The sequence below is a fragment of the Fopius arisanus genome, unplaced genomic scaffold, assembly GCF_000806365.1.
Source record: "Fopius arisanus strain USDA-PBARC FA_bdor unplaced genomic scaffold, ASM80636v1 scaffold00003, whole genome shotgun sequence".
Taxonomy (NCBI): Eukaryota; Metazoa; Arthropoda; class Insecta; order Hymenoptera; family Braconidae; genus Fopius; species Fopius arisanus.
In genome coordinates, this window is record NW_011887742.1 from 289,526 (window position 1) to 311,664 (window position 22,139).

The 22,139-nt window shown below is 38.0% G+C and overlaps 1 protein-coding gene across 2 annotated transcripts in view; it reads right to left on the bottom strand.

Moving 5' to 3' along the window:
- The window catches only part of LOC105268351 (Krueppel-like factor 3), a 148,153-nt gene that overhangs the window by 43,815 nt on the left and 82,199 nt on the right, over window positions 1–22,139 (bottom strand). The window lies entirely within an intron of this gene.

Here is a 22,139-nt window from a genome sequence, read left to right on the forward strand (position 1 = left end):
AACGATTTCTTGTTAATTCGAAAAATGGAATATGAAATTAATAAGAATTTATCTCTTGGCGTGAGATTTCAAGAAATCTGCGTGAATTGACGTGGAGACCTAATTGTTGAAAGTATTTTCACGATGGCGACGATTTTCAATCGATTAAGAATAATTCCAACAGCTTTGCACTATTCTCGGGAAAAATTATGGTCATTTGTTCAGTTGATTAGCCGATTGAGACAGCTCAGTGGTGCACTAATTAACGAAACGTGTTTCGATCGTGCATAGTTGATGACTAGCCTCCATGCCGGATAGATTAATCGAGGAACTGTGTATCTGTATCAAGTGTCATACATCAGGTTTCAACCAGGTGCTACGTCAGGATAATAATGGACGCCCCAACAGAAATCCACAGGTAAATATTTCCGATTAAAACACAACTCAAAATATTACCTCCAAAAATGACACCAAAAAATATTACAACTGAAAAAATTAGTGCTCCAAGATATTCTAGTTAAAAATCTGAGACAAAATAAAAATAAAAAAAAATCGTTGGGTAAATAGAAATCAAATGAATTTCTCTCTGGGTCAAATTTAAATTTTCATATCGATTTTTCTTCTCTAATCAATTCGATGCCGCTCTCATGAGAATTACGGTCGTATTTCCAATGGAATTTGAAAGAATCTGTAATAACCGACAGATAACCCAAACCTTCCACCGTCAATGAGGTGTGTCGGCTGGAATGGAGTAGTTTCCTCATAATTCAGAATGACCAAGGTTATCAGAGAAACAGAATTGCCAAGTCATCCGTGCCCTTCACTATTTTTACCAAGGCGATTGAGTTAATTAAGATCGGAGGTGTATATGATTGATTCATTTACCTCAAGGCCTTTTTTTTCTGGATGAGGACGTTCACACGGAAAAGAAAATCGCGTAAAAATGAAAATCTGAGTTTTTTCCACTCAGTGGAAAACATTATTCTTAACGATTTCAAGAGAAAAACATTGGCTTCAAGAACTCGCAAATGGCATTAAAAACCACCGTTGAGAGTTCAAATGCAAACGTTCAAATGCAAAGAAATTGATAAAAAATATCAGGAGTGTGAATATTCAAGGGAATAATTGGTGCGGATAATCGAAGTAAGGAAGAGACTTCTCTACGTTAGGTACGTTATAGGTTTTATATCCGCAGTGGGTATATGATCTCGACGGGATATTGAATATTCCACTAGTGGAAAAATAAAGATGCACCACAGAAGCTAATATTTCCCCAAGATTTGTTCTCAATGGGTGGGCTACCGGTCTCCGTACGGAAGACAGGCGAGAATCGTGTTGTAAATGATAAATAGAGTGATTATAATATATCTTGACGGGCCGTGTGTGTATGCCCTGGCAATGGACCCAATCATCATCAACATAACACGCACGTGAGGCCCCATCACACACACCGACCTCTCCCCGACATTCAGGGATATTGGCACATGTATCTTCTACGCGTGTACAAATCGTCTCTTTATATTCGCTACTGCTTTCCAGTGCTCAGCAAAAAAGCCTTTTCTATGTAACCCGTTGCTGCTTATTCGCTGGCGAGGTACATCGTCGAGTTTCAATGGTGAGTATATTAGTCTCTGTACTGGCAATATTATGGGGGATAGGTTCACAGGGGGGAGAAGTTTTTCAGAGAGGGTTAAAAGGAACTAGGGATCATTTAACATCTTCAATTGAATCAGGAAACTCACGGTATTCTGTTTATTGCATATTTTGTCATGTAATCTTACATTCCGAGGAGGAAGTATTCAAATTTACACACTCGTGGGATTTATTTTATTTTATCTGGTGATTGCAAAGTTATGCTTGAAATTTTAAGCGGGATCATTCCATATTTGGAATAATTGTAAAGAAACAGGAAATTTCTAGAGAATCGGTCTTCATTCGAGAAGTATTCGAGTAATTGGTTATTTTTACGTATGACATTGAAAAACTTTGAACTTGCAATTTATTTGAAATTGCATTATAGGTGAAATTTTTCTGTTATTTTTCTATTATTCACTTTAATGGTTATTAAAAAAGGAAGGGAACAAAAATAGAGTCGGATTCAATTAGGTATGTATGTAATTAGATTCACGTCCCCATCTCGAACCCTCAGTTACACGTTTTTAACGAAAAATCAAAGATGTCCTAACAAAACTTCAATTTTCTAGAATTTTCAGGATGAAAGAAAAATTCCGGGAACGTTTTCAATTAAAAATTAATTTAGCCTAACATATTCAGAAATTGAGAATGGAAAGATTGAATGACCGGGAGCAATCGTAAATACAGAAAATTATATTCAAATTGGAGAAAATAAATAATAAAGCAATTGTACTTCTACCCAATGGATGAATGGTTTTGTTGTTGGTTGAAAAGTTGTGCTCATTCCGCACACGAGGAACGAAAGAAGAAAATTATTTTCACTTTAAGACTGTTTTGCGATACTTAAACCAAATAAGTAAACAAGGTTTATACCGTACACGGAGAATGTCATTCTCGTTATACCACAGTGATGTTGAAAAAGACACTATTTTCTTGTAATTCGCATTAGTCATTGCACGATAGTAGGATGTAACAATCGATTCGATGGGCAGATTGATGGATACATAAACCATAAAAATCGTTAAAACGCTCTACTCACCCAGGAAGAGACAATGTTAAAGGTATTTCCACTCACCTGAAACAAAACCGAAAGGACATTATGAATTACTTGTATTTCGTTCCAACCAGGGAGTTACGGTGATGTCATTATGATTTGTGAGTACCACTGGATATTATAGCATCGACTCGTGACGAGGGGCAATTAACCGTGACTTTAAATTACGATTGTCAGGGATTTGCCCAGGTGTTGGCTCGAGCCAGGGATAGAATTTCGACGATGATTTCTTTCCCGGACAGATAAATATCATGAATTATTAGACGTGCTCTCTGCGATGAGGAGTTTTACACCACCAAGCACTCGATTATTTCTTATTTTAATAATCTGTTTAAGACATCAAAACGAAGAGGAATTGTTGAATCACGGAAGTGAGTAAAACTTTTAGAATTACGTAATGAATAATTCCTTTTCAACAAATCCAGTTGTAAGGAAAAGTGTTAATTATAATAACCAGTGAAAATTGTTAATTCTTTTATAATATTATTGTTTTTTGTTAATTCTTACCAAAAATGTGTAAATTTTCAAGTGCTATTTTATTTGAATTCATTTAAAATATGAGAAAAAATAGAAAAATAAAAAATTTGAATTGAAAATGGTGTCTCAGCACAGGTGCAGATGATTGCCAATTTCAAATAACAGTATATTTTTCCAGCGTTAATCAAAAATAAAACTAAAATAGAATTTCCACATGGCGAAAGGTTAATTGCAGTGTGCAGGTCTACGATGTTGGCGCGAAACCATAAATAACGGCGTCTTTGAATATCGCTTTTTGTCGTGGTGATTATCGATTAGATTCACGAGACGGACTACTGTGCGCCGCACGGCGTGTGCTCTCTCAGGCTCTCGAGATTTATCGAGATCTCGCGCTACCCGGGAGCACAAACCCGCACCGTTTTCCATTGCTCCATGCAACTTTGTATAAGTTGCTCGCCTGTACAACATTAACCACCCGATGGATCACTTGGACCGTGCGTGTCCTGTCCTCCATTCCTCCGAGTACCAAAAATTGCGCAAAACTCCCAGCCAATCTGTTTCTTATTTTCCGCGTTGAACCAATATTCCGTATACCAGCACGTAATTCCACGTTAATTACACTAATTAACGCATCGATTCCACTCGATGCCTTTGCCTGTATCTGGTCATACACGTTGGCATGAGAAAATCAATGATTTAGTTCATCATTGCGATGCCTTTCCCTTCCAATTTTATTATAAATGAGATAGTCTTCCAGGGGAATTTTTCTTAGCGTCATGTTTCCCCTTAAATTTTTCAATTGCCGGAAGGTTTTGTTACTTTGGAGTTTTACTGCGAAAGGTCGTATAATTTATTTTTTATTTAAATATTTATATTCGTAATCTCAATAAATATTTTATTCCTCATGATTTTCATTCTGCAAAATACAAATTTCACGATTTAAGAAGAATCGATTAATCCTGTATTCAGAAAAATTTGAGGAAGAAAAAAATTCTTACGCTCACGAAAAATTTTTGAATTTGAATTTTTCTTGAAGTCTCAATTACAACTTTATTTTTCATTGAATTTAATTATTTGATAATTGCATGATTATAATAAGCTGCCCACGTTTGTAGTTTGAATTAATTAATTTCCAATGAATAAAAAATTGAAATATCTTGAGAAATCTTGGATAGCTAAAATATAAGGAATGAAAAATTTCATCGAATATATATTCGGTAAAATATGAAATTACATGATTTTCCATCTGAATGAAATGCGATCGGACACTCTTGATTTTAATTCCTACGTCGTCAATTCAACGTAAATATAAAAAATCTCACATTTAATACTGGACACATCCTCTGGAAGCGCCGCAACAACGATACCAATTACTTCAATTAAGTCGTTCCTAGTTCGATAAATCAGTTTTTTCCAACAGATACTGGTGCCATCAATTGGCGGAATCCCAGCTTTTTCTCCGTGAAAATGATGATGTAATAATATTTCATGACCTTCGTTTTATGTTAAATTGATGGTGTACACGAGTGGAACTTGAATTAAATAGGGAGTCAGGGGTTTATGCGGGGATGGGGTCCCCCAGCGTTAATCTAATTAATCTTTACGAGTGTAATTAGCAAACTCACCGGCCAGAGGCGCACCGTGAGGTGGTAAAGTCACGTTTCTTTATCTTTTCACGAGTAGCAAGTACACGAGTATCCCATTTCGCGGCAGTTCCACCCTCCCCCTCTCATTCCACCGATTTAATCCCAATACTTTTCATATGTTACATCCCGATGTACAAATTTTTGCATATCCCGGCGTTCGTGTTCTCCATCACTTTCCGAAATTATCTCGTTTCGCATGTGGTTTCAATTTTTTTTTTACTCCGGTTAATTCGTGTTAACGGTACATGCCATAGCATAAAATGTCACAAGGGTTATCTTAATGCACACGTGAGTCTCGACGCGCTAAACTTGCGCATATCTTCGGGGGAGGTAACGATAGATATGTTGTAATGTCGGTTAATTAGCTGTATGATTCGTCGTAACAAGATTTCAATGTCTCATTTGTTAGAGCTGAATCCGATAATTATGGGCATTGATTTTTTTTTTTCTCAACTGAGGATCGGTACCACGGACTCCACGAGTTTTTACGTGTGCAAACTGGACGATTAAATCCAGAGAAAACCCGGCTCATTTTTCTGGGGAGTTTATTCTGCAGCTCTAGAAAATTTACACCACACTAGTAATCCGATAAAAATATACAGTTATTTCAGATTGATAATCATATACACCTGTGCTGAAATGTCTTCTCCAGCGTTTTTATTCCAAAATTCTATTTAATTGCAGCTATTAGGAAAACCCATAATGTCAGTCCTAGAAATTCTCCGGGAGTTTTCCATCGGCGTGAGACGGCGAGAGATATAGAAGTTGATAAATTAAAATTGATCATTGCAACAGCCTTGTACAGGTCTCTGGCGTCGATAAAAAAATCAACGAAACACGTCGATCAACAAATCAACATGACAATCACGACACAATGACACTAAAGATGTCCATAAACCTTATCAATTGGCAATAACCTCCCGATAAGATCGCGCGCGTGACCATTTCCTAACGCAGCACCATTCACTCTCGATATAAATCATTGACACCTGAAGGTCAGACAGTAGCCAACACCATGGACAGAGGCATCAGTCCACCTAGAATAGGCGTGTCAGCACAACCACAAGTTGCCGCCGGTTCCAGTCGGATTATCACCACCAGACTAGTCCCATGTGCCATGAGATCATATTATTACAGTCCCCGGGACTCAGCTCGCTATGAAAAACCCATACATTGAGATCGGTTTGTGGCCACTTAATGATGCTGGGGCGCTTGAATTAATTGAAAACACGCTTGAGCTCTCTGGCGACTATCTTCTCCTAATTATATTGTTGGGAATCGCCACTCCACCGTCTTGAGTGTATCAGTATCCGCGAACATATTCCGCGTGGGAAACAACCTATCGTCGCCACTCTCGTGACTCGCTAAAATTCATTTTCTTTTCTCCATTATTTCAGTTGCAGAACAATTCTCCTCTCTTTTTTTGATAATTCGTTGTGGAACATGCGGAACGGGGATGGTTTACTAATTAAGGTCTTTTCAGAAGTTACACGTGAAATTTCATCTTCTGGAATCGGCAAGACAAATGAGAAATTCCGTGAGACTTTTTAATCGAAATTCTATTCAAACTCATATAATTAGAAATTAAGATGACTCCACCATTGAAATTTCAAGAAAATTTTTATCATGTGCGCGAGATAAATTTCAAACTGTTGTAAAATTTTGGGATCGTTGGTGAATTCTTCAGGAATGACATTTCTCATTTGTCCCAGGAGCAGTAGATAAATTTTAACGTAATTTTGAGTGAATCCATGGATTTTTCTTTCGGCCAATGAATTCAATCGTCAATCGCGGAATTTTGATAGTTTGAAATTGTCGCACATGTGGACTTATAACACCCGGAGTACAGGAGGTACGAAAGACTCCCGGAAGAAGGAGCCGGAGGGTATAGATACCTAGTTACACGGTGCGGTGACTAATGAACCTTTACAGTCACCTTATGTTCGACTCGCGGGAGTACCGGAGTAAGTTTATTGCCGATGCTAATTCACCAGTTGCCGGCAATTAGTGGTCGTGGCCGAGAAAGAAGGAGGACACTAGCCATGGACAAGCAGCAAGAGAAGTGTTGCCCCGACCAAAGTCGAGAGTATCGATCCAACAATTTTCATTTAATAACTTTTTCCTTCCCCGGCCACGTAATAAACACCTTCAACATTTTTATGAAAGCTCAATTTATGAATGAAATGGAGGACCACCGATATCGATGATGTTTATCGATTATTGATCGATTTTTTGCCACCATCATTGATTTTACCGTCGATACATCAAATATTCAGATATCCCCAAATATTTAATGGCATTTTGAGTCACGAAGGTGGGAGAAGGAAATTGGTACATGTTGAGTTATGGTGACATCGAGTTAATGAAGATTTGGTGAGGAATTTTCATGGGGTAACTGGGCCGATAGCTCAATAACGGTCCAACCCTCATCGAAAAATGTGTTTTAAAAATGTGGAATGTTTTTATGTGATAATGGGCGATATACATTTTTTGTACATATATATATATATATATGCTTTTATTGTATATTTTTATATTCAAGCACTTAGAAAAATTGAAGTTTGTAGGATGTTCAATTTTCATGATGAACTTGGAAATTCAAGTTTTTATCGAGAAATCAATTATCATTCAAGAATTCGAGATGTAAGAAAAAATGTAACCGTTTTTCTTCCCACAGTTTGGAATTAATTATGGAATATATATGTATGAATTTTTTTTTAATTTGTTAATTACTATTTCTGTAATTGATAAAAAAATTGAATTTGATTGAGTGAATTTTTTTATCAAATACGCCAGTCTCATCTAAAAAATCAATGAAAGAAAAATAAATAAAGAAATAATTTTCTCGAATTTCAAAGCCGACTGCAAAAATGACCACTGAATATTTTCACTTGAAATGAAATTTAAATTGATTTAATTGGAAATTCAGATGATACTGTGAGTGAAATTTCATCGGTTGAAAAAAGTGCAACTGCTTCCCGCTGAAAGCCGGTTGGCATATGCCGTTGACCTTATCACCATGACGCTGAGTGATAAAAAAAAAGGCCCCCGACATTCTGAAGGACAGGAAGCGCCGCGCAAGTCCATTGAAAGTGCACAAAATGCGCGAATTGCAGACAACTTATCAAGGGGCATGACTGGACTGGTTAACGCATCCATATTAAATTCTCCTACATCTCAGGATGAATGTGTCTGGCTTGGCGTTAGCCGTTACCACTAGTACGTTTGGTGTTGTATACCAAAAGCCCACGTCTAACCCGTGACGGCCCCTGACTACCATCTGGCATCGTAACTACTACTTGGCGACATAACGAGAGCTTCACAATCGATAGTACACAATTACCCGGTTGTAAAAATATCCATCGGCAATTCAAACTCATTTCCATCCTCTGACAATCGGTTTCTCGTCATTCCTCGCCATTACTCGAGGTATTAAAAATTATTTTAACGGCTGTAAAAGAGAATTTCATGGGCCTTTGCTAGTTATTTTCGGCAGTGTTAAATTTCATTTTTACTTTTTAGATTTTTTCAGGGAGAAAATTATTTCTTTTATTATGGTGTGAAAGCTGAATTATTACATTTGTTAATTGAAGAAGGCTATGGGCTAAATAATTGGTTGAATTGAATTAGGGATTTAATTAATTATTCTAGGTGGAAAATTGAGATGTAATTGCTGTACTAAGAAACCAATAATTCGAGCATGAGATTATAAAAATTCTTCAACTGAATAATTGAATTTTTAATCAATTCAAAGTTCTAGGGTATTTTAGCACTTTGCTGGTTTAATTTTTGAAAAAATTATGGAAATAAAAAATTATAGTTTTTATTTTCAATTTTGAATTGTGAAAGCCGTTAAAATTTCTGTGAAATTATAACATGAGAAAAACTTCGAAGAAGTGTACCGGAAATGCCAGCCGAAAATGTTTAACACTGCAATTAACACTGCCCCCACCCTCTGAATATTTCTCGGACACGCGTTTTATTTTTTCAGGCAATAAATTTAACGATCACGTTCCCCGCCTCGTTTGCAGAGTTGAAATATCTCTCAATGTACGAATCATCCCAAGAGGAAAATGAATAACCCGGTACTTACCAGAGTAGAATTTCAAATGTGTAATAACCGGTCTAAAAAGCGAATCGATGGTCATTCGAAAGTGCCGCCCAATCCTCAGGGAACCAGAATTTTTCGCCGATACAACGGCCCCGACGGTTATTGAATTTAAATGCACGACCAAATTGTCCGACAGCTTTTGGAAATCAGCGTCCCCATCCTCTCGCGTCAAAACCATTTCTTTCTTCCTCTTATTTTTGGTTTCACATTCTTTTTAATTCTCATTTACAATTTGAGAGATTATTCGCATAGTGAAATTTCATTCGAAAGTTTAATTTCCGGGGATCTCTTACCAATTATTGGCGGCCCCATGCGAATTGCAAAAAATTTAGCATTGAAAATTCACGATTCGAGAAATAAGTCAGGAAGTAAGAAATTTCTATACAATTAATGTACGCAAATTTATTTAACGTACCGGAAAAATTCTAAAAATTCTCTTATCTAAAATAAAATTAGGGCATTGCCAGAATTTTTCCAAAAATTTCCAAAAATTGCGGCAATCGTCCAGAAAATGTCCGATAATTCCTGAAGTACTAATAATAATATGACCGATGATTCATCAAAGATCAAATTATGAAATTCATTCAATTCACAAATCGAAAACCTTTCTTGAACGTTCATTGATAAACTTGTTTTTTTTCAAAAGCATAACCTCCACATGACCTTGACCTCCCGCGATCGCTCGGAAAAGCCTTGAAAAGCGATCGGATAAAATTTCACTCCGTCAATCTCTCCGATTTCCCCCAGAAAGCAGAGGTGAAAGGCCTCATCTTCAAATCCGTGAAAGTGGCGAAATTTCCCCGCGAAAAAGAAATCCTGAATTATCTGATAAAGCACTTCCCGTAGGGGAGAGCATCCCCCATAAAAAATCATTCGAATCGCAAGCCCTGCATACCTAACAATATGCAAACGCACAATTATCGTAGTGTCCCCCTTGTTTACGACATCACGTACCGAGAAGTTGGTCGCTCCGCGGGTTGCCAACAATGAACCGCGACGTCCTTGGCGCCCCAGTGGAGTTTTATCCATGGAAAGGACTTACACAGCCAACGGTTTTCCCGAGATTCTCTCTCACCAAGATAAAACCTGTCCACAACCACCAGTCCATCTTCCAAGTCTTGCTCGTTACATTTACTACCGAAGAAGAGATTCGTCAAGCTCATCATAGATTTGCCTCGTCAATCTGCGAATCTGTCTCGTAACTAAAACAGAATGGATTCAACTGCCCCGATGAAAAATTGGAAAAATTACGGAACAGTTCATCTTATCCGCAATATAGAATTTTTTTAGAGGAATGAAAACACTAAAGTCACCGAATATAGTTATTTTAAATAACAACGGCAATCATAAATTTTCTTCAATTTTCAATTAATGGAGACATCAGAGTTTTCTTACACTTTATCTATTTTCAGTAATTGACTGATTGGAATAATTGAACTACGATTACCGTATTTCAACAATTTGTCACCTTTTCTTATTCGAATTAGGAGATTATTCGGAGTTCGAGTGGAATTGAAAATTCCATATACATTATACACTTTCATCAGTAAAAAAACGGGAAAAATTCCGAATTTCCGATGTGCCAGAATCTCTACAGAATAGTTTCAGGATAAAAAAATCCGTGATATGGTATTTTGATGTTGATAGTGTTGCCAGGTGCGGACAAGAGCCAGTAGAAAAACGAAATAAATATGGAAATAACTCGGTGAAAAATGGGACAATGAGGTAATTGCACATTGTGTTACCAATCTACACGAATAGATACACGAGGGCCGAATATCACAAGCTGTATCATATATATAAGCGGTGATAGCCATACGTTGGGTTGCACACTCGCTGGAGAGTACACCAACGGTCTCCACTGGCGCTCGCTCTCCGCTGCTACGTTCTCCCTTATCGGCAAATCGCCGGCTAATCATCATCAATCACTATCGAGCATCGTCGAGGAAAGCTGGGGGCTTTGCCTCACAATAGACCGTATGCTCATACAGTGCAGATAGAGCGAAACCGTGCAGTACGATGACGACAACGTTCGAATAATGAAATAAAAAAGTTCAACATAAAGTTGAGAAATTTATTGCTGAAAAAAATTATCATTTTTTGCACCGATAATGTTGCAATGCAGCCTTAATTATCCTTCTGTGTTATTATTATTTTTTATCCTTCGTTTTATTTATTGGGTGTTTGGATTTTTGTTGAGTGGAAAAATGAGATAGAGTGGAAAGGCCACGTCGTGAAAAAACTATTTGTTTAGTTTCGCTAAGCGGTTTTGTCATTTTTCATCATTTATCGGAGATTTCTTCGGCACTAGGAGTCACTTGTAAAATGATTATTTTCAAAATTGATGTGTGCAATTATTGAGTTTCAGATTTCTTTTTGCCCGACTTTGTAGACTACATATTCCGAGGAGTTATTCATTGTTCAATATTATGATGATGATATACACAATGATTGATGATTTCGAATCACCTATTTATAGTGATCTCATTGAAAAAAGTTGAACACTGTAGAAGGGAAATTAATAGAGTGATCGAAATAATTTGATTTCAATAATAAGAGGGAATTGAAATGCCACAGGACGATTACAATCCCCGAGCATTTGTACAAAAAACGAGCAGCGAGACGTACGAAGAATAAACAAGAAATAAAAACAGTGAAATAACTATAAAAACTGTCCGGTATCCTCTGAATTCACCTGTCACCATGATCTAACAGCCTGATCTTCGCACTCTTTTCGCGTATCATCGTATCTCGAGTCTGGTTGCGGTGTCGAAGAGTGCCTTTTCAGCCGGCTCGTTAAATCGCCCGGATTACTCCGAGATATCTTCCTTTTTACTTTATTTTATTTATTTCAGCTTCCTATAGCCCTCTCGTTCCATCGATGGAACGAGGGTTCACCATCACATATTGGCTTCCCACACAAATGGTGCTGGGGAATAGGGGCATAAACCGGCCAGTTACCAAGTTGTGAGGAACAAACGATAAAGAAACCAACAACTCACGCCAAAATTCACTTTTTTTTTTATTTTCTCTTTTTGAAAATCTCCGATGCGATTGACGAGAAAAAATATAACTTTTCCAACGTGAAAATGTGATTTTCATGTTTTCATTAACCTTTGGTTATATCTTTTGATATTTCCAATTAAAATTAATAAGAATATTTATATATAATTCAAGAATATTTTATTGTGGTTATTTGGCATCAGCAATGTCTGATTTAATCGCGTTTACAACCGCGGAAAAAAAACATTTCTTCTGTCAAATATATTTACTTTACACTTGTAAATATATATATATATTTTCATGAGGCTCACCAATATCAAATACATAGTCGTGTAGTCTCGCAAGCGATGAGTAAATATACTTGAGAAAATAAATTTTTCTTGAGAATTTCCTTGCATTCGGGAGAGAGAAGGGCGGATATCCACGGGGAAGTGTCCGGTCTCTTTAAATCGCCGGTGAAAAATGTGCGTACTGGGAAATTTTGTTGTTTTTTTTGTTTTGGAAAGTGAATAAAAATCCGAGGGTTCGTGAATCACGGAAAAAGCCGGTGTCGTAGGCGGATTAGGTACAAGGCACTTGAAACTTTTGTGTGGGTGATGTGTGAATGGGGACGTTAGTTGTCTGTCAATCGGGTAGTGTACCTGGAAGCGAATATTTACGACGGTGATTGTCTGGGACAATGGGGTTTGCCGCTGCGTAGGGGGGCACCTCTGGCCGCAAATGAATTGATTTTAGCCGCGGGCTTGAGTTCCCACCTATCGGGAAAGTGTTTTATAATTGTTTTGGATGAATTTTTATCCCTGAATGACTAGATCGTAACTCACTGGGAGTCTTGACTGTCAGTGCCGAGCCCTCTCGGCTAGTACGAGAAAAAAAATTCATATGAAGATTTCAAACCTGTCAACTTCGGACTTTCGAAAGTGTTAATTGAAGACATACCAGACTTAATTAGTGATTTCCAGTAGGCTATTGAGATTGAGTTGATATTTGTGAGTGTCTGGATTCTAGTTCAGCTGCTGGAAGTCCCAAATTAAGACTTTCTCTGGGACTTTTGTCTGGGACTACATTCCAGATTCACCTGGAATTTACAAAAATCTCCTGATTTCAGTCCTAGACATTGCAAATCAGCTCCGATTGCGAGTTGCAAATAACAAGTGATATCTTGTGTAAGACTTCATTTACAACTTTGACAATTGTAATTTGAAACCTGAAAATTTCAAATCAGGACTTGCTGAAGACTTCTCCCAACTTTCTCCCAACATTCGAGAAGCAAACCAAATAAACATCATACAACCACGAATTGACAAATTCTGAACAGATTGATTTAAAAACCAGATTGTTACTAACAAAAGCGAGTTAATTGCAAATTTCAGTGAAGAACGTACGGATTCAATGAATGCTTCCTCATCGGTGTACATCATTATGGAAATTTAGTGAATTATCGAATCCCCCGAGAAAAATGTGGCATTAAATGGACATGGCCATTCCACATTGATTCACTGATAGTTCACGTGATGATGGAGGGTAGCGAATTTTATTTTTTACGACTGTGAGTGATTCGAGGATTTATTCACTCACCTTGACCCCGAGGCGCTGAAGGGGAGGTCAGGCACGTACATAAAGAGTTTTAAAGACAAAAGGAAAATGGATATAAAAGGTGCTATGTGTATCTACGGGCGCAACACTCTGGCTTGAGGAATTATCCACGTGTGTATGTATATGCGGTAATTGCGTATGTGTTACGCAAGGGCTCTCCACCACTGGGAAATACACGTTGAATGTGCAGTAATTGCTCGCGTCTGAAAACATTGAAAAAGAGAGGGAGGTAATGGGTACCTTAGCCACAAGGGGAGAGGGGCTTTGGATGTTCATGTTCACTTGGTGTTTGAGAGAAGATGAGCGTATACCAGTGACGGGGAAACGACGCGTCAGCGACACCTTCTACCAGGCAAGCGTATGTCAAGTGGTTGTATGCATTTAACCTCTTCCTTGACACCTTTATATCCTTTAATCTCGGGTTTAACTGCTGAATTTGTCGTAAATTTACTCACGCATCAAAAAATTTCATTCCAACTCTGAAAATGCGGGAAAGAGCCGCGATGCCGGGAAATTTTTCACCGAGTCATTCAACCGCGGCAATTAGCGATTGGTGATAATTTAGAGGCCATTAATTTTGTGGGTTTCTTGTGGTTATTTGTTATTTCGTGTGGAATTATTTTGCACAATTTTAGATATTAAATGGCCTTTCTCACTTGCTCTCTGTTGATGATTTGAGAGAATTATTCTGACAACTTGGGAAGAGATCCATGCAAGGTGTTGCCAGTGGAATTGTTGGAATGAATGATTTTTTTTTGCGTGGTATAGTTCAACCAATCAATTTATATGTCAGGAAATAATTGGAAAATTTTATGGATTTATTGTTAATTATTTTCGATTAAGTCCTTCAGCAATTTTTGGAAGTTTGATGATTGATGATTTATATTATAAAAAAATCGATGGACATTGCAAATTAAAAAAAAAATTTAGATCAACATTGTAAGTGTTTCTTTTTAATTTTGCATGTCGAAATTTTTTTAAAAAATGGAGTAAACCAGATGGAGAATTTCGAAACTTTCCCTTTAGTAGATTACCATCTACTCTCCAGCTAAATGCCCGTTACTGACACATCATATGTCAAGTCAACGACACGTGAGGTACCGTTTTCATCCCTAGCCCCTATGCCAGTGACAGCATTAGAATTTTTCCATAAAATTAATGTATTAGTGTTGGACTGTGACGCGCATCGATGAGGGGAATTCCGAATCGACATGGGGAAAACAGTGGGAAATTAACAGAACATAAATAGCCATCATGAGGGTTTTATCGAGCGGTTGTCATGACTTCATAAAACGTAACTGCACCGGAGCTCAAGGTGCCTCCCGGGCGTGTCAGATCCTATCATGCATCACCCACCGTATTGCCGACAGCTATACGTTAAAGTGCGAGTAAAATATAAACTACCGTGTGTGTACTCAACTCTCTCTGGATCTGAGTTGACGGGTAACACACCCCTCGAAGAGTTTCATCCCACCGATGGAAGATACCATCATCTTCTATTTCCCCAATAGCACCGGTCACATCATGTCCAGTGTCTCGCTGATTCCACCAATCCTCACTTGTCTTGTACGTCACAAGTACTCATAGCTACCGAGTACTCCTGGCAACTTCATCCTCAGTTATACTCCAGGATTACGAATCATTCTTGGGATTTGATGTTACCTTCGTGATCTCTCAGCGATCCTCTCAGATTATACCTGTTTTCACACGGGGGGAGGCTTCCCAGACGAGCGTTGGGCGTGACGGCCGTTTAGCCTTTGCCTGTGGTTACTATTTTTCGATGCCCAGTCCTTCAGTCTTCCATACACTCGTAACGACGTCCAGATAACGACAATAAATAATACAGCCTTTTGAATTATTGGCGTTTTAAACACCGGACGATATGTTTCGCTGAAAATTTTCCGGGGGGACTTAACTCACGTTTCGTCCAGTCTTTTGACTGTTCACATTTTTCCCGGGGAAAATTCCATCAAATTTCTTTCAGTTATCTTTCAGATGTTGATATTACACGATATTTCGATAATTACAATTGAATTTTACTGGTTGACTAGAAAAGGACTGCACGGGTGGGAAAATTTACGAATCAGTTCCGTCAAATTTATTGTAACGTTTTTTTTATCCAAAGGAGATTATAAGTCACAACCTCTGGCATGTCAAGCAACAATCTTACACTGCATTCCCTATCGATGAGTCAATATGGCAACATTCTTGTAAATTGCTGATCAGCAGTCTACGAAATTTCAATAAATTTCCCCGATTGGAAAAATGAAAAGCGAACGGATCGTTTTAATCTATGACAAATGGAATTCTCGGAGAGTATTTCCAAGCAATCTAAAATATCTCAGGCTCACCCGTTGGAAAAAACGGCGTGCCAGCGTGACCAAATTACTCTCCCACATTGGCATACCAATAGCATGAATTCCACATTTCATTATTTCCCTCATAACCATTATCAGACATATTCATCGATAAAATATAGGCCATACAATAATAAAAATGCCTCCAACAATAAAACAATGTTATTTTTTCATGCGAACAAAACGTCGCTCAATCAGTATCGATTTATCTCAGCGCTTGTCCGTTCGATGTATTACGGTAATTGCACCGGGAGAAGGGAAAATAAAAATAAATAAAAAAAAAAATGAAAAAGGGAGAGAAAATATTCCACTCGCATGCGGACACCGATGCGGCCAGTGCAACCACCACTATTCTTGCCGAGGGACATTTATTTGCCAACGTGATGCCACGGGCGCGCCAGCGGATGCCGGAACTCAATCGCACGTCATCGATATCACCGATATCGCCTTCCTGTAGAGGATCGTCGCCCAAAATCCACCCTCCACAGGAATATTAATGGATTCAATAAAAACCAGAGGTTTGCAATTTAAAACTAGTCCCCTGAAAGGAAAATTAAAATCTATTTACAGTGTTAATGACTAATTGCAATTTTAATTGTCCGATTTTGAGTGATTTCAATTGGAAGCCGTCACTAAATTCCGCATTTGCTTGAAAATCCACGATAATTTTATTACGTAATTATATATATATAATTTTTTTTTTATATTGAAATTTAGAGAGAAAAAAAAATCATGAAATGTCGAAAAAATTGATGTATTTTAATTCTCAATGTTGAGAGGTTTAATTTAATTAAAAATGACATGTTCATAAAAGGGTTCCATTTACATTGAAACATGTCGTATGAAAATTTTTTTTTTTTATTTTTTGTATCTACGGAAAAAATTCGAAATTAAACTAAAAAAATCTAATATCTAATACTGTAATAATAAAATCAAATTTTCTAGAGGAAAAAATGTAATTTCTATTTTTGATGGCGTTATTTTACCCTGGGCGTCCATTTCGGTGGGATCTCCTTTATCTCATTACTTTAGGAGCACTGGTTACAACCGCGTGGGAGAACGCGCCAGTTCGACGTGCGCAATGGCCAGGATCTTCGCATACATATCCTTGAGAACCTACTGGAGAACCCTCTGCCTCCACGATATCCTCTTCACCCTTTTTCCCCGCCGTGTATTTCCACTCGGTACTTTAACACTCGAATCAGCGATTCCGTTACCGTCAAAGTCCCAGTTATCGCCAGTTTAGCACAGGGCCTTCCACATCCTCTCAGAGGATACAAATAAGGACGTGAAAAAAATATCGTGAGGTATCACTGACTCAGCATATGACGTGTAAATGACGGTCATGTGACCACAGTAAAGATGCCAATCGATCAATCGATAATAATATATAGCTAGATGGTTGTCATCTGACGATAAGCGAGACATAAATTCTGAAGAAAAAAAATACGTCATGTGACGGTCATATGACCGTCATATTGCTCTGACGTGAAAAAATAGAAAATGTGCCACCATTCCCTGATATAAATACAGATACAAATACATTTTGTCAACGCGGCGTCATTTTGATCACGGTAAAAATAAGTTTTTGAGCTATCAGTGTCATAATCAGATGTGAAAAATAAATTTCCGATGTAATCCAATAAAATTCAGAGGTAAACACATCATGTTGTCTCTTCGGATATCTCGAGTGACAGGTGTATGTACAGGCTGACCAACGAGACGAGAATTTGCTCGGTTGTAGGAAAGGAACGCGCGTCCACAACATTAAGACTCTCTTACGCTACTCGTTATAAAAATTCCGCGAGTGCTATTTCTTCTTGTCCACCCCTCATTTGAAACGAGTGATTTCTTCACGAAGGAAGAGCATGAAAATGTCGCCACTGGCTACTCCGAGGGGATTCCTCCACCGAGTGCTGTTGTCTCATGCGTATTACAAAGCCTACACCACGAATGTAATGTACATGATCCTTGTATTTCTACTCTATGTCATCTTCCGGTACGTGTGTGTATACATATGTGTATGTGAGGGACCGATGGAGACGCGCGAAAAATGTGCGATGGCTATTTTACGGGGAATCACTTACCCGGTACATGGATACTTTAACGGTTTTATTGTGGAGATATGGCGGATTACACTCACCTGGAACAAGAGAAAAATTACAAATTATAATTAGGGGTATTAAACCATTAAATTCTTGGAGATATAAATATTCCAGGGAGGGATGAGCTTCTGCTGCCGGGCTTTTCCTGGGAAAACCATTCGGGTTTTTCTTGGAAAATTGTGGATAAGAAAAATTATAGATATGGAATTCTCAATGAAGAATATACTAATTAAATATATATGGAACGATTCTTTTTTTCTTTTAGGTGGAGAATATATATTTTATAATGATATTTAAAAATATTTGGGATATATTTGTTTAAACAAGTGCTGAGAATTTCTGGTACACTTGGAAATTTTTATCATAGTCGAATTCCATTGAAATCCTAAGGACTATTATCACTAAATTCAGATTGAAAATATTAATGTCGTGAAATTATTTTTAAGAAATTAATAGAATAGAATTCTGGGAATATATTATTAAACTTGTATTTTTCCCCTAATTGGTGATTGATTTTGATATTCACTGATTCCCGAAATTTCGAAATTCATCCCTGCACATCCTCTTCATGAAGCCCGGAGGAAAATGAATGATTGAATAACGCGACTTAATCCCTGTTTAAATCTCGCATTAACCAGATCTCTTCACCTTCGCCCACAAATCCTGTCCTCGGGGCATGTAACACGCCTCGGAAAGTCCATTTTTCTCCCGAGGTATTGGCGAAGGGGGCGCACCAGAGAGCGATAGCCGCACGGAGATGTTGAACCAACACCGGCGTTGTACCCAAGTTATCCAGCAACAACCCCCGCACATACACACACGACATAACGAAGGAGAGCAAGGGGAAAAGGAAGAGCAGGTAAGACATCTCTTCAACTTCTTCCCGTGGAGTCGGTACAGTGTGCCTACTCCATCGGTTAGAGTTGCCCTAGGCCGGCCAATTCCGGTTCCCACGTTTACATTTCGTGCATGCGCAATGCCGCAAGCACCGACATCGGTGTATAGCGGTGGGTAGCTCGTTAACCGTATAACGGTAGGTCGCACTGATGCAGCCATGCCACCACACTCCAATACAGACAGATTCTAGACGAGACTTTGAGACCAATCCGACGGCAGATACACCAATGACCCGTCATTACCCAAAAAGCCCGGTCGCGACTCCACCGTAGATCTTCTTTCACTTACGTTTCTGTAACCTCAAACTTCAGGTGAAAAATTACCGTCATTTTTACGGTTGCGTCATATTACCGCAAAAATGACGGTATTGTGACGGACAATTTTTCTAATAACAAATTATGGTTTGAAATAATGTGTAAGTCAATCGTTTCCGAACTGTCTGTATAGATGCATAATGACGGTTATACATAATTAAGAAATTATGACGGAATTACATGGAATTTTAAATCATAATTCCTAAATGGAGAAAAATGTAGAAAAAATAATTTTTGAATATAGAAAAACGCTAGAACGTGTGGAATTATGTTTTTTTATTCTCTGATTCCACTGCAATACAATCATGGACTATCCTTCTAGAACCGGAAATTTGAATAATAGGAGAAGAATGAATTTTGTACGTTTGTACGTATTGGATGAGAACTAAGTTAATTTACGGAATGATTCATGTCGATTTGATTCATTAGATATATCACCAGACCAGTACTCTGAAGGTTGAGGGTTGAAATTCCGTTCAGATATATCCACTTGGCTTCCAAAATAAATTCATAAGTATCCGGGATTCCCATATTTGTCTAGCGGCCACCAGAACCCGGACACCATACGCTGTGGCACAATCCACGAGTCAACATCTGGTCGATTAGAAAATGTTCTCCACAAAGTGAGTTCTCAAATCTCCACAGCTACCTTAACGAACCCACTCACATATCCGAGATAAACTAACTCTCTTCCCACAACGAAGAGATCATAAAAAAAAATGAAAAGTAACAATGTGTGACTTATGAACACGAGTAAAATACCGCAGACATTATCGCAACTCTCAATCTAATTTCCCACTTATCACGAATCATAATAAATTCACCTGATTGATCTCACGCGCATATAACGAAAGACTCTCACGATTTAATTAATCCCCACTCGATGTGAAAAAATATCCGTGAGATTTAATTGATCTGATATGAGAGAGTTCAGGTATTGAAATGTCAATGTTTTGGTATTATTGAGAGTAGCACTGAGTGCGCTCGGTGAAGGTCGACGAAGGTCGTTGCATCTCTAGAGAGGAATTACATCGGTACGAATGGGGTACGCAGCGGTGAGGAGGGGGCAATGATATTCTTACGAGGGAAAATTCTCGTTCCCGTCCACCCGTGCAATGACTGCTTCGTCATTATAATGAGTAATAACGTCACGCCTGACGCGAGATTAACCAAGGGGATTGCAACTGGTGGTGCTGCTGGTCTTCAAGGTGGAGTGAGGCAACGTGAGAGTACGGTAGCTCAGTACAACGACCAGGGGCTCACTAATAATCACTCGTACTCGAGAATCTCGCGTTGCATCGGTGAAGACTCAGCAACCTGTCAGCTGCTTTTGTATTCACTCAAATTTTTTTTCAATCCTAAGACATAATCCTCAAGACCACTTCAATAGTTTTTCATGAAATTTGAAAAATAATTGGAGGTCCTCAGGTAAGGCACACTGTTTGCAAATTACAGTGAAATACTGAAGTGGAGTGAAAAACTTGAAATTGTTAACATTTCTGCACTGAGAAAATTTTTAACAGTGTAACTCACAGTCTTCGGATTTTACGTAATACATTAAATAATGACAAAACGCAAGAATGTTATAGTTTTTCACGTCAATCCTACAGTAAGTTTGCCAAAAAGATAATCAACGTTAATTTGAATTTTTTAATTAAATATTTTCAACGCGTCGCGCGTTATGAATGAATGAATTTTTTTTCGTAAAAAAATGCATTCGATGCATTAAATTCAATGCACACGTAGAATTATTGCTAATTTTTAATTTTTTTATTTGAAGATTGATGAGTAAATTCCCGGCAGTCTAAAATGATAAAAGATACAAGAAATGTATCACAAATTTGAGGCCAAAATACAGTAGAAAAGTACAATTGAAAATGCCCCAGAAGAAAGGTTGAGAAGCGTGGGAATGGCTGGCGTCGGCCTTGAGGTAGATCTAGTCCTGGGTGAAACAGCTTCATAAAAACCCTAATGATATCTGATTGCTCCCTATTCAAGATGATCATACCTGATGCTCGCACGCTCACCGTTGGCGGTTTTGTATCTTGATACACCTCTGGCACACTTGCCCCTGTCCCCGACGTCACTATTCACCGAGGCAAACGTTACATTGATAGACATCCCCGAGTGAAAATAGATGGGATGCAATCGACATTAAGCCGGTGTCGTTATTACCGCGTCGTAAAGAATCGTTGGAACTCGCGAATAACGAAATTCGCGATGAGCTCGCCCCTCCAACATTCGCCGGCACTAAAGTTTCATTCCCAGGGGAGAAGACACAACCTCTTCGTGAATTAGCGAATCACCCATTGTCTTCGGGCAGCTCGTTACATTCTCAAGGTGTCAGAGATGTATTTAGTTCCTGTGAAATATTGCGCTGGGCCGTTACACATCAACTTTTTTCGTCCATCCGCGCTGACTTTTATTTATGTTAATTAATTAGTTCCCTGTGTGGAACGGTGATGGGATTTTTTGAAAACGAAAAAAGAAAATTTCCTCGATCGAAGATGGCGGTTTGAATATTTTAGAAATAATACAATTGAAATTCGAATAAAGAATCAACAGGAAATTTCAGTGTCTGAATTTTTTAATCAATTTCAGCGAAAAAATAGGATATTTAGAGATTTTTTTTTTCAAGTACAATTTCTCAATTGTGGGAATTTCCAATTTCAATTTTCTCTTCTCTTAATGTAAATAATTTGTACTTGCCTCCACAGAGAAGAATATTCAATTAAAAGAAATTATTTTTTCCATAATTACAGAACGAAATGGGATTGCAGAAAGTTTCCAGAGTGTTCGGAAATTTTCTCTGAATCTTCTGTAAAAATTGCGATATTGTGACATAAATTTTCTGAGGCGATTGTGCAATCGATAATTAAATAGTGACTTTCGAAATTGGTAAATGTACTGAATATTACTCTATGAGTCAAACAGTGAATTTTCCGGCCGGTTTTCCTCGGAATCA